Source organism: Chrysochloris asiatica, unplaced genomic scaffold, assembly GCF_000296735.1.
Source record: "Chrysochloris asiatica unplaced genomic scaffold, ChrAsi1.0 scaffold00074, whole genome shotgun sequence".
NCBI classification, from domain to species: domain Eukaryota; kingdom Metazoa; phylum Chordata; class Mammalia; order Afrosoricida; family Chrysochloridae; genus Chrysochloris; species Chrysochloris asiatica.
The window spans coordinates 6,490,635-6,502,021 of record NW_006408592.1 but is presented as its reverse complement, the minus strand read 5'-3'; positions in this window follow the sequence as shown (position 1 = coordinate 6,502,021).

Here is an 11,387-nt window from a genome sequence, read left to right as displayed (position 1 = left end):
AAACATCGCAGCTGAAATTGTATTTTTAACTTGGTATTTTGGTTGCATAGTTATTGACACAGAATCTTATAGAAGAAATAAATAAATAACTATGTGCTGCTCTGGAAATCAAAGCAGCATTTCTTATATTGAGTCCAGGAGAAAAATTAGTACAAGGTTTACAAAAGAAAAATATGCAGAGATTTTTAAAAAACTTTTGTCTTTAAAAAAAAAAGATTTTTGTGCTTTTTTTCTTGTTTGGGATGCTCTTTTCCCACTTGTCAATCTCCTATATACCCTTTAAGGGTCAACTGAAATGCCACTCCTGCATGATAGCTTCCCAGACTCTCCCAAGCACAGCTCATTTGAATTCTTCCATGTTCCCACAGCACAGGGTTGATTTGTATACTTCATAAGGAGCCCAACTCCCCAACTCTAGCCAGACAAAATCTTTAAAAGTACAGACAATTCTTCTTTAAAATGGTTCTCCTTTTTCCCTTCAAAAGCATAAAATGTATTAAATGTATTCCTGAACATGATTAAGGTGGAAAAAAACTAACTAAAAAGCTTTTATAAGATACCTTTTCATCACTGTATGGCGGAGGATAAAATCGGTTCTTGTTATTCCTTAGACAGACAGTCCTTTTTTGCCTCCCAGGTTCTAAAACTTTCAGTTCTCTCCATTGTTATAAACTATGATACACCATGTTACTCAGAAAAGAAAATTACTTTTTCAAAGGATGTACTGACGCTCCCCTCGCTAAGGTGACACCTCTGGTTTACGAAGGGCAGCTTGCTGAGGGCAAAGTCATAAGGCAATCTTCTCAAGCATCTCGGGAACCATCTATCACTTATATTTTCAGACCATGCATAAAAACCTACTTTACAACTTAGGTGCTGGAGGGACCACATCTGACCAAATGCCTATCAATGTCATCAATGGCAAGGAAACTGTAGAAGAAATGACTGCAGTGTGATTCAAGCCAGTCCTACTGAATATGTTGTCAGTGTTCTAAAATTCTCATAAAAAAGAATGACCTCGTAGATATCCAAAAGAAGAATGGGGATGGCTGACTTACTTAAAATACTATATCTCATTTTCTTGAAGGGTTCAATTTCTTCTTCATTGTTGTGGTGGCATGCCTATCTCCCTAAAGTATATAAAAGCTTTTGGTGTGTGCTGTGGATTAGCAATGCACTGCACACCACAAGTTTGCAGTTCAAACTCTCCAGCTTCTCCTTGGAAACCCTATGCAGGTTCACTAGGAATCAGAAGCAACTCAATGACACTTAACAACAACAACAAAGTATATAAAATATTACATTTTAAATCAAAATTTTTCTTTTTGTTTTCATCCAGTTGAAGCTACTCTTGAAAATGTATACAAATTCCTCCCACCCTCCCTCTGTTCCTCTGACAAACCCCAAAAGTCCAAGGTCGCAAAACACATTAGACCTTAATGTGGTTCCGAAAGAAGAATGGCTTAAGCCTTAAATAGAGAAAGTCCAAATAACTCTATCCAATGGGGCTTAAAAAGTGCAGATCTGCTCCAGATTTGCATCAGTATAAGAGGGGTCCCATTTCATTGAATGGGGCACAGCAGGAGAACCATATTGTCATTCATGATGTTTATTGTCTGTATTTATCTTGTCTTTATTTGGGTTGTCAATTTTACTCATAAAATTGACAGCCATCAATTTTATGAGTAAAGAATTTGGATTCAACCCCAAACCAGAGGTATTATCAAGAAATGGAAATAGAGGAACTTACTTTCTTGAGGCTTCAAGGAACTTTGTAGGAAACAACTATCCCTAAGGAGAGTCTTGGAAGAAGTGTAGCCAGAATACTCCTTAAAATCAAGAATGGTGGGCTACATCCTTGACATACATTCTTTGGACATGTTTTCAAGAGGGATCTGTTCATAAAGGAAGATATCATGCTTGGTAGAGTAGAGTCAAAGTCAGTTCAAATGAAGAAGCTCCTTAACAAGATAGATTAAAACAGCAGCTACAACAATAGCAAAGATTTTGAGTTTGGCAAAGGATTGGGCAGTGTTTCATTCTGTGTCTGAACCAACTTGACAACATCTAGTAACAAAAACAACAAAGAAGAGAAAATTTTATAGCACAGCTAGTCATAAAGCCTGAGTGTACATACAACATGTTAAGGAAAAGGCAGACAACCAGCAGGCATGTCCCTGTCTAAGTATTAATTCAAGTGTGACATATTATTCCAGGATACCAGCACTTGTGGTTATAATGGGAGATTTCAACAAACCACCAAACTTAATGTTTATTGTCTCACACTGAAGATGGACTGAGCCTGAAGGCTGAACATCTTCATCTAACTGTGCTACAATGAGAGTATGGTCTCCTGAGTCCCTACTCCCAGCTCAGTACCCTCTGGCAGGTGGACCTATGAATCCCACCAGCTGAATTTGTCAAAATAGTGCCATACTGACTTAAGTGCATATCTGTTGACAGCTTTCATTTGGCAAGTATTTACTGAGTATCTGAAAGTGGTAGAAATCCTGCTTAACTTTCTAATTACAAAAATGTGATCCTTCTCTCAGAGTTCACAAACTGGAAGTACAGAGAGCAAAGAAATAATTATAATGCAATGTGATAAATGAAATATTAGGATATGGAGAATGTTATAATTATGTAGTGAAGAGGTCCCTGATCCAATCTTGTGAGTTCAAGAAACATTACATAGATGAGGTTGTTCAAGACTAAACTTTTTTATTTGAGTATCTTAGCGGAATACTATGCTGTGCTTAGGAGTTAGTGAGAGGATGTGTTGGGGAACAGTCCCTCTAATACAAAGAAAACTGCATGAAATAAAATCAGAGGCAAGTCCATGTGCACAAGGAACTACAAGCACTTCTATGTACAGAATACAGTGCACGAGGAGGGTAGAGAAAGGGATGAGGACTGAAGAGTAGATGGAAGACAGAACATGAATGGCCTTGAATGCTATGCCAGTGATCTTGCACTTTACTTGAAGGAGAGGTTAAAAAAAAAAAAAAAACATATGATCCCTAGTAACTATTGTATCTAATCAAATTAATATCAAATGCAACAAATCAGAGTAGGTAAGAGTAGTTTTATTACTTTAAAATGAGTTTTTGATACTGATTCCACCATTTACTGCAAGATCTTAGAAACGTCAGTTAACTTTTCTGAGACTGATTTTTCGCATTTCAATACCTTACTAAGTATTGTGAGGCTCCCAATGCCTTACAAAGCTTTTGTGAGTATCACATGAGACAGAACATTTAAATGTAGTAATCATGACTCAAACATAGTTCAAAATCAGAGCTCTTGCCAGTTGTGATTGATGCCTAGTCTATGAGTTTTATTACATAATAAAACAGCATTGGTAGAAAGGATTATGAATGAGGAACCCTTTCTTCATAGCTTGTTATATTAAATGAAAAAATAAAGTGAAATTATCCTCCTCTACACGTCATCTCTCCTTTCTACGGAAAGACATCAATACTGTGCAGAATATGGGAACTGACTGAATGAAAACTTATTTAATTAGGAAATCAATGAAAAGGAAGAGGGTACCAAGGTCCTGGAGATTATATCATCCTCACCCTCACTCCCTGGCCCTTTCTCTGGGTCTTAAATATCATGCCATGTTTCCTCACCCTCACTCCCTGGCCCTTTCTCTGGGTCTTAAATATCATGCCATGTTTGCCGATTCCTCAGCAGTGTTAATTATGGGCATAGACATTTGTCTTCAAATATCACAGCACTGTGAAATCTATGCATTAATTAATACAGTTCAAATGCTGTTTTCCACACTACTAAACTTGATGGCACCTAACAACAACAACAACCTGTTAATTACTTTTATGGAGTCGTGGTGAGGTGCTGCAGGTTAATGGGCTGGACTGCAAGGTCAGACTGAACCACAAGGTCAGCAGGTTAAGCTCACCAGCCACTCCTTTGAAACCCTATACAGAGTCGCTATGAGTTGGAACTGATTCTATGCCACTTAACAACAACAACATGGCTAAATTAAATGTGGTCATTCTTTTCTCTTGAGGGGAACATTCAAGGTCTCCAGGTAACTGGAAGGCTCCCATAAAATAAGAATAAAGAACACCATAGTTTTACAATCAGCATCCTATGGCAACACAGTAGGAAAGCAGATTTCCAGGGTGAGATAAATTCAGACAATGGATTCTTTATTTCAAGATATCCAGCTTCTTTGCACCAACTATTACTGCTATATCCATTCCCTCTTTAAGAAAGTATTTACTGAATATAATATATGTGCCAGATATTATGATATGCATTTGGGCGGGGGGAAGAAAGAATAGTATCTACCCCCAAGAATATCAAAGGAGACAACTATATTTGCATTGTTAGCAAGCTGTCCCATCCCATTGGTAGACCACAAGTACTTAGCGCTGTGACTTTTACAGAAAGCTAGAGACTATGCAAATAATGTACTTGTGGTCTACCAATGGTATTGAACAGCTTGCTAATGTAGATAAGGTGCTTGTGGGGTTTAAACGGTCAATCTTGCAGTTAGCAGTCACATATTTAAGCCATTGCATCACTAGATCTCCGAATCTCAAGGTGAATATATATGAGGAGATTTCAAAAAGTACATGGAAAAATGGAATTAAAAGATAGTGGATTTTTACATGCACATTCTGAAGCCCCCTTGTATTGTCTGATAATCTGTAGTTAGAATTAAGATAAGGAGGGAGGATCTTACTAAAAACATAAAAACGTAGCAGAATAAATAAAAAGACAAAAACATTAAAAGCATGTGACACTTAAAGGGACTGTAAGTCATTTGACATGAACGGCACAGAGGGTAGAAATAGAGGCAGAAGGAGAAGTGAGATTGAGGAAGTAGGCAAGAGTCAGATCATACAGGGTCTTTTTCAGTTTATGAAAGCTCTAAGGGTAATTGATGCACTTTAAGCAAGAAAATGACAGACTCAAGCATATTTTAGAAAAGTCATACTGACTGCCAGTATAGATGATGAATTAGACAGAAAAACTGGAGGAAAGAAGATCCATTAGGAGGCAGATGCAATAGCTAAGAAAGAAACCATGAGGACCAAGCTGAGGTAGTAACAGTAAGAATATTGATGAGGGTCCAGACACAGAATGAGGATGGCATAATTTCAAAGGTCTAGCTATAGGCAAACAGACAATAAGGTTCTTGATTACTTGTTTCTAAGAACAGCTGAATACAACTTTAAAAATCAATGAGATGCACACTAGCAAGAGACTAACACTTGTTCTTCTTCAAGACAGTGAAAAATTTAATTCCCTTAAAGCCATATAATTTTTAGTGGATATCCATACTGTGTCAGGAACCATGATATATCATGCCTTATGTTGCACAGACATGAACAAGATCTCTGCCCCAAATCACAACAAATGCACACAGGCAGATTGTAGTGAAAATCAGTGGTTGTACTGGTAATGCATCTCTTCAAAGAGAAACTACGTACAAGCCCCTATTCCCCTTCTTTACTTTTCTTGTCTATTTTGTTTTGTTTATTGTCCATTTCTTCTCGCCCTCAACTACAATGTAAGCTCTTTTAAGGAAAATGTGATTTTATCTATATGGTTCACTACACTTACAACAGTGTTTGGCTTACAATAGGTGCGCATCGTTCTTGTTAAGTGCCAACAATTCAGTTTCGATTCATAGCAACCCTGCATAGAGTTTCCAAGAGCAGCAGATAGGTTTGAACTACCAAAGTTGCAATTAGCGGTCCAGTGCTTATCCTACAGTGTCACACCAAGTACACATTATATATTCGCTAATTTATCCTTATCAAGACCTATATATTCTTACAGTTCTGATAAAATCTCAGCCTTCATTTCTTTCACTATTGCATCCACTCTATTTTCTCTCGTTTAAAAAAAATCATGTTTATTGTTTGTTTTTTGGGTAGGGGTGGGTAGTAGGAGTAAGGAGAAAGGATTAGGACTATGATTATGTGGACTAGGTCTGGCCTTCTGTCTAGTGTTATATGGTTAGACTACGGCTGGTATTACATGTGGGTGCTGGGCTGGGAGTAAGGCTTGGTCTAGTTTAGGGTTACTGTTAGGTTTATTTATTTACTTATTCATTCATTCTTGAAATCTACTTGATTTCCTCTTCATTTGGAAATTCTATAACAACACTATTCCCTCTTTTTACTGCATTGGTTTCTATTGAAAACTGGTATCTCTGGTTTCCAATTTTCAGCCTTGCAATTTAGCTTTAAGGAGCCCTAATAGCATAGTGCCTTATGAGCTGGGTTGCTAACTCCAAGGTCAGTAGTTTCAATCTACTAGCCATTCCATGAGAGAATTCTGCTCCTGTAAAGATTTTCAGCCTCAGAAGCCCTATACTGGATCTCTATGAGTCTTGCTGTGGCTCTGTGGGCTAATGTACTGGTTGAACAGCAAGGTCGGCAGTTCAGGATCACCAGCCTCTCCTCAGAAACCCTGTACAGGGTTGCTATGAATCAGAACTGACTCAATGGTATTTAACAACAACAAAATACCTGGATTGAGTTCTGCGTGATATTGTCATGTATATTAGTCTCAGGTTGTTGTCTGCTGTTGGTGATCCTCTATCCAAAAAATTCTCTTTGTTATTTTTTGTAAGTTTGGTCTGGTTTTTGCTAATTCTTTTAATTTCTGCTTATTTGAAATTTTCTAAGTTCATCATCATATTTGATGGACAGTTATGTTAGGCACATGATTCTTGGTTGGCATTTTTTTTTCCCTTTCAGAGTTTTAAACACGTCACCCATTGCTTGCATAGTTTCTTCTGAAAAATCAGAGTTTAGTCTTATTAGTTCTCTTTTGTAGGAAACTTGTCATTTTTCCCAAATTGCTCTCAACATTGTTTCCTTGTCTTTGAGTTTGAAAAGTTTGATTATAATATGTCTTGGTGATTTTCTTCTGGGGTCTATACTATTTGAAGTTTGTGTAACTTATTGAATGACTATCTTCTCATCTTGTGTGATGTCAGGAAAGTTTTCTTACAATACCTCTAGGACAGTTTCTCTATGGTAATTTTTGTCTCTTTCTGTTCTGGAATTCCAATCACATGTAAGTTAATCTTCTTGATCGTTTCCCACATAAATCTTAGACTTTCTTTGGACTTCTTTTTTTTTTTTCCTGATTATTCCTTTAGCAGATAAATATTGAGAGGTTTGTCTTCAAGTTCAGTAATTCAGCCTTCCATTGATTCAATTCTACTTGTTTGCCCTTTCAATATACTATCTATTTCTGAAGTCTTAGTATTCATCTGGCTTTCTAATTGCTATTTTTGTATGGCTTGCAATTTTTCATTTTCTTGTAGTGTTTTTCTGAATTCTTCTCAATGTTTTTTTTCTGCATTGTCCTCTCTTTCCTGGATCTTTTTCTCAATTCGTTGAAGGTACCTAAATATCATTCTTTTAAATTTGTTATCAAGTAGTTCTGATACCATTTCTGATATTATATTTTCTGACTCTGTATTTGATCACTTGTTTGAGGCACTCTATCTTGTATCTTCTAGTAAGCTTAATTTGTCTGATTTCTCTGAGGCATTGTGGTGTATCGATATTTATTATTATATGTTGGTATGTCATTAGGCACTTACCACCTGTCTCCTGGTGGATGTCATGGAGACTGTAAGTGTGAACACAGTTAGTTCTCTGTTTACCTTATAACGTAATTCAGAGCAGGTTCATGTGCCTCCAAAAGCAGGAAAGGCACTCCTGGCACCCAACTACAAGAAGAGCCAAGGCTGTGCCGAAGGGAGTGCCACTAGCCACAAGGTTAGTGAAGGACAGGGAGTGGACACACCCCTGGCTACCAGGAGGACACAGAACAAGTGAGAACTGCACCCCTCCCCCTTGCTGCCAACAGCCAGCTACATCCTGTGCCTGAAAACCTCTATATCCATTGTTGTTTTTGTTAAGTGCCATTGAGTTGCTTCTGACCCATAGCAACCTTGTATAGGGTTTCCAAGGAGCGGCTGGCGAGTTTGAACCTCTGACCCTGCAGTTCAGACTGAACTTGTAGTCTAGCACATTAACCCACAGCACCACACTAGAGGTCCCACTCACAAAAGTTCAAGACAGCCATGCCATTACATACCAGCTGACAGCCTGTCCATTTTTCTTCTCTCTCACTCTTTCTGTTCAACTTCCCCTTCCTTTTCTTTGCTCTTATTGTTCTTGTTCAATTTCCTCTTCCATTGAACACCCACTTTACCTCTCAGTTCCATTCTCTGAAGCTCAGGGTTCCAGGATCGCCATCTGTATCTGTTTCATTTGCTCTCCCATGCCTTTGCTGCAGAGGGTCCGCTTAGTTCAACTGTCTACTCCGCCATTTTCCCCCAGAAGTCCTTCCTATTTTCTCTAATATCTGTTTCTATTTCTCCTTTTTATAGCTCTTTGTCATTTGATGTGACATTGAGATCTATCTTCAAAATCATCTTTCTACCTTTCAACTGAGTATTTTGATTACAATGTTTTCCATTTCTAGAATTTCACTTCAGTCTGTTTCAAACCCACCTGTGATTTTTCATATTATCCTGTTCTATTAATTTCTTGGAGTCCCAGTATGGCAATTTAGGATAAGCCCTAGACTTCCAGCCACAAGGTTGGTAGTTTAAACCCACCAGTCACTTCTTAGAAACCCTATACAGGTTTGCTGTGAGTTGGAACTGACTCAACGACACTTAACAACATTAATTTCTTAGCTTCTATGTCTCTTTGATCTTTTTGTCCATTTGAAATTTAGTTAGTTAAGGTCTCTTATAGATTATTCTTCTATTTTCAATTTCTCAAGATGATGTTGATTTCATCTGATTTCCATAATGGCAATTGATGACTTTTTATGATTTTAAATATTTGATTGTGAGGTCAGATCTCATAGCTATGTGGGGTACATATCCGGGATTCTAATTTTTCATTGGTGATTTGCTTAACAGGGACAGACCCAGGTGGATTGCAACTGGACATGCTGCCACCCAGGACATGCAGGGCATTATTGTTCCTGGACCTATCTGAGAGATGGAGTCCTGGTGTGGTGCTGTAGGATAAGCACTAGACTGCTAACCACAAGGTTGAAGGTGAAAACCTGCCAGCTGCTTCTTGAAAATCCTACACAGAGTCAGAACCGACTTGATAGCACTTAACAACAACAATCTGAGGGTAAACCTTCATGGATCCTGCCTTCAGTCAGTGTGGCGAGATGAGTTTTTATGTAGCCTTTTACCTTGTTTTTTGGGGGGGCAAAAAGAGAGGTTTTCTACCCCAGATATGTTTTGTATATTTCCAGGGTAAGGAGTAAGCAATTTGGTTTGATTTTTTTGTGTGGGGTTGGGGGTCTGGTCCTTGGCTGCAGTCTATGCTGTGATTGTTTATGCTTTTCAGGGTTTTGTCAAAATGTATGCAAATGAAATGATTATGAACCATTGCACATGAGGTGCCTGAGGCCCACAGAGAGGGAATTAGTCCATTTGTGCACCCACGCCACAGCTGGGAGGGGCCATGCCTTAAAATTAACAATAAGTTGTGTATATATGCAGCCAATCCCAGAGAGTTTTCAAACAGATAGGAAAGAAACAAAAGAAGAAAAACTAAAGAAACAGAAAGAGAGGAGACCAGAAATCTAAAAGAACTGTAACATGGGTCAAGGGCTGTAAAACTTAAGATAGTGAGAGGCCCCGCAGGGCCGTGCAGCAGCTCTGACAGGCCCAGAAAGGGCCCTGTGGCAAAGTCAGTAGTGACAGCAGAAGTCTGCTGATAGGAATGCAGCTAGAAGAGTGGAAACAAAACTGTTACACTGGCTTGATCTGGGTCAGTGAAGAGTGGAGAGGCTGATGGCAGGAAGGTCAAAGGCAGACAGGCCTATTCTGAGAGGGCCAAGAAAAGGCCTATCCTGGGGAGGCCAAGAAGAGGCCTGTCCTCAACGGGCTAAGGAGAGACCTATGCAGCTGACAGGGGGCTGAGAGAGGACATGCATGGCAAAAGGACCGACTTGCTTGCATGGGCTAAAGTTATTGAGAAAGATGCTCTGCACTAAAGGTGGGAGGGATATGCTCTTTTCTTGGAGGGGCAGAAGGGAGACTTACAATCTTTGCCTTCATGCTTTCTGATCCTGAATTTTAGCCTGTTGATCCTGATCTGAGTTGCTTCCTGAATAACCCACTTAACTGTAAATATGGTCTATGAGTTTTGTGTGACCATTACAATGAATTATGGAACTCAACAGAGAAATAGAGAGCCCCATGGGAGGGACAGCTGATGTCAGATTGGTAAAAAGTTTAGAGAGAAGAGGTATGTCAGATTCCATTATCTTTAAACCAACCACTATAACTTGAAATTGTCTTTAAAATACTGAGCTATTTACAAAATTCAGAGTTCTGAAAGTTGCAAGAACCTATGTCCACGCTTCTTAATTAATCTTTTACCAATATATCCTAGGGTGATTTATTCATCTTTTTATGTATTCAATATTAAATACCAAAATTTGAAAGGAAAAATGACAATCTGATCTATTTCTGGGAGAGATGGACCACGAAAGAGACTCTGCTGTTGTGGGCAGTCTTGAACAGCGAAAGGCTGCTTGAGTTGAAGATGAGGAGCCTTGAGGCCACAGGAGTCTTGTAAACAGATGTTTAAAGGGTGATCATGTGAAAGAAGAATTAGTCTTTTCTTGTGTTGTTTCAGGGAACAGATGCAAAATTGTGTGGCAGAGAACTAGGATTCTGGTGAGCAAAAACCCTGACACTGATTCATCACATAACAAGATTGGACAAATCACTTCCCTCTGTGGGCCCCAGGGTTCTCATCTGTAAAATTAGGAGGTAGACCATGTGAGTGTTTGGTTCCTTCAGCTCAACAGTCTTTGGTTCATTTCTCACCAGAGGTAATGAGCAAGCTTTATCTAGCAATAAATCAGTGGGCACGTTTGATAAATGATCTTGACCTCCCCTACAGTATCCCACTCAAAATAAAGAATTGCTTTTTTCTCTTTGCCAAGACTACAGACCTCATCTCAAGTCTCCATAGCCCCTTTTGGGTCAGAAATTATAGTTTAGGAGTGCCTAGATGGCACAATGGTATGGGGGGAATTAGTAAATGTGAATTTAATACAGCCCTGAATACTAACCAAACTTCCTCCTAACTAGCTCTGTGTCCTTGAATATCATTTAACTTCTCTGAGTGAACCCATTTCCTAATCTATAAAATGAGATAATAATATATTCATTAATGGGTTTGATTATTAAAAAATGTTAAGCCAATATAAAAGCTTCCGATATATGGAGGTAGATATTAAAAAATGTTAGTAAATCTGAAATCAAAACCAAATGTTCTGTATTGACAAAAGACAGGATTGTGTCTAAGAAAACAGGATATAGCTGAAACATG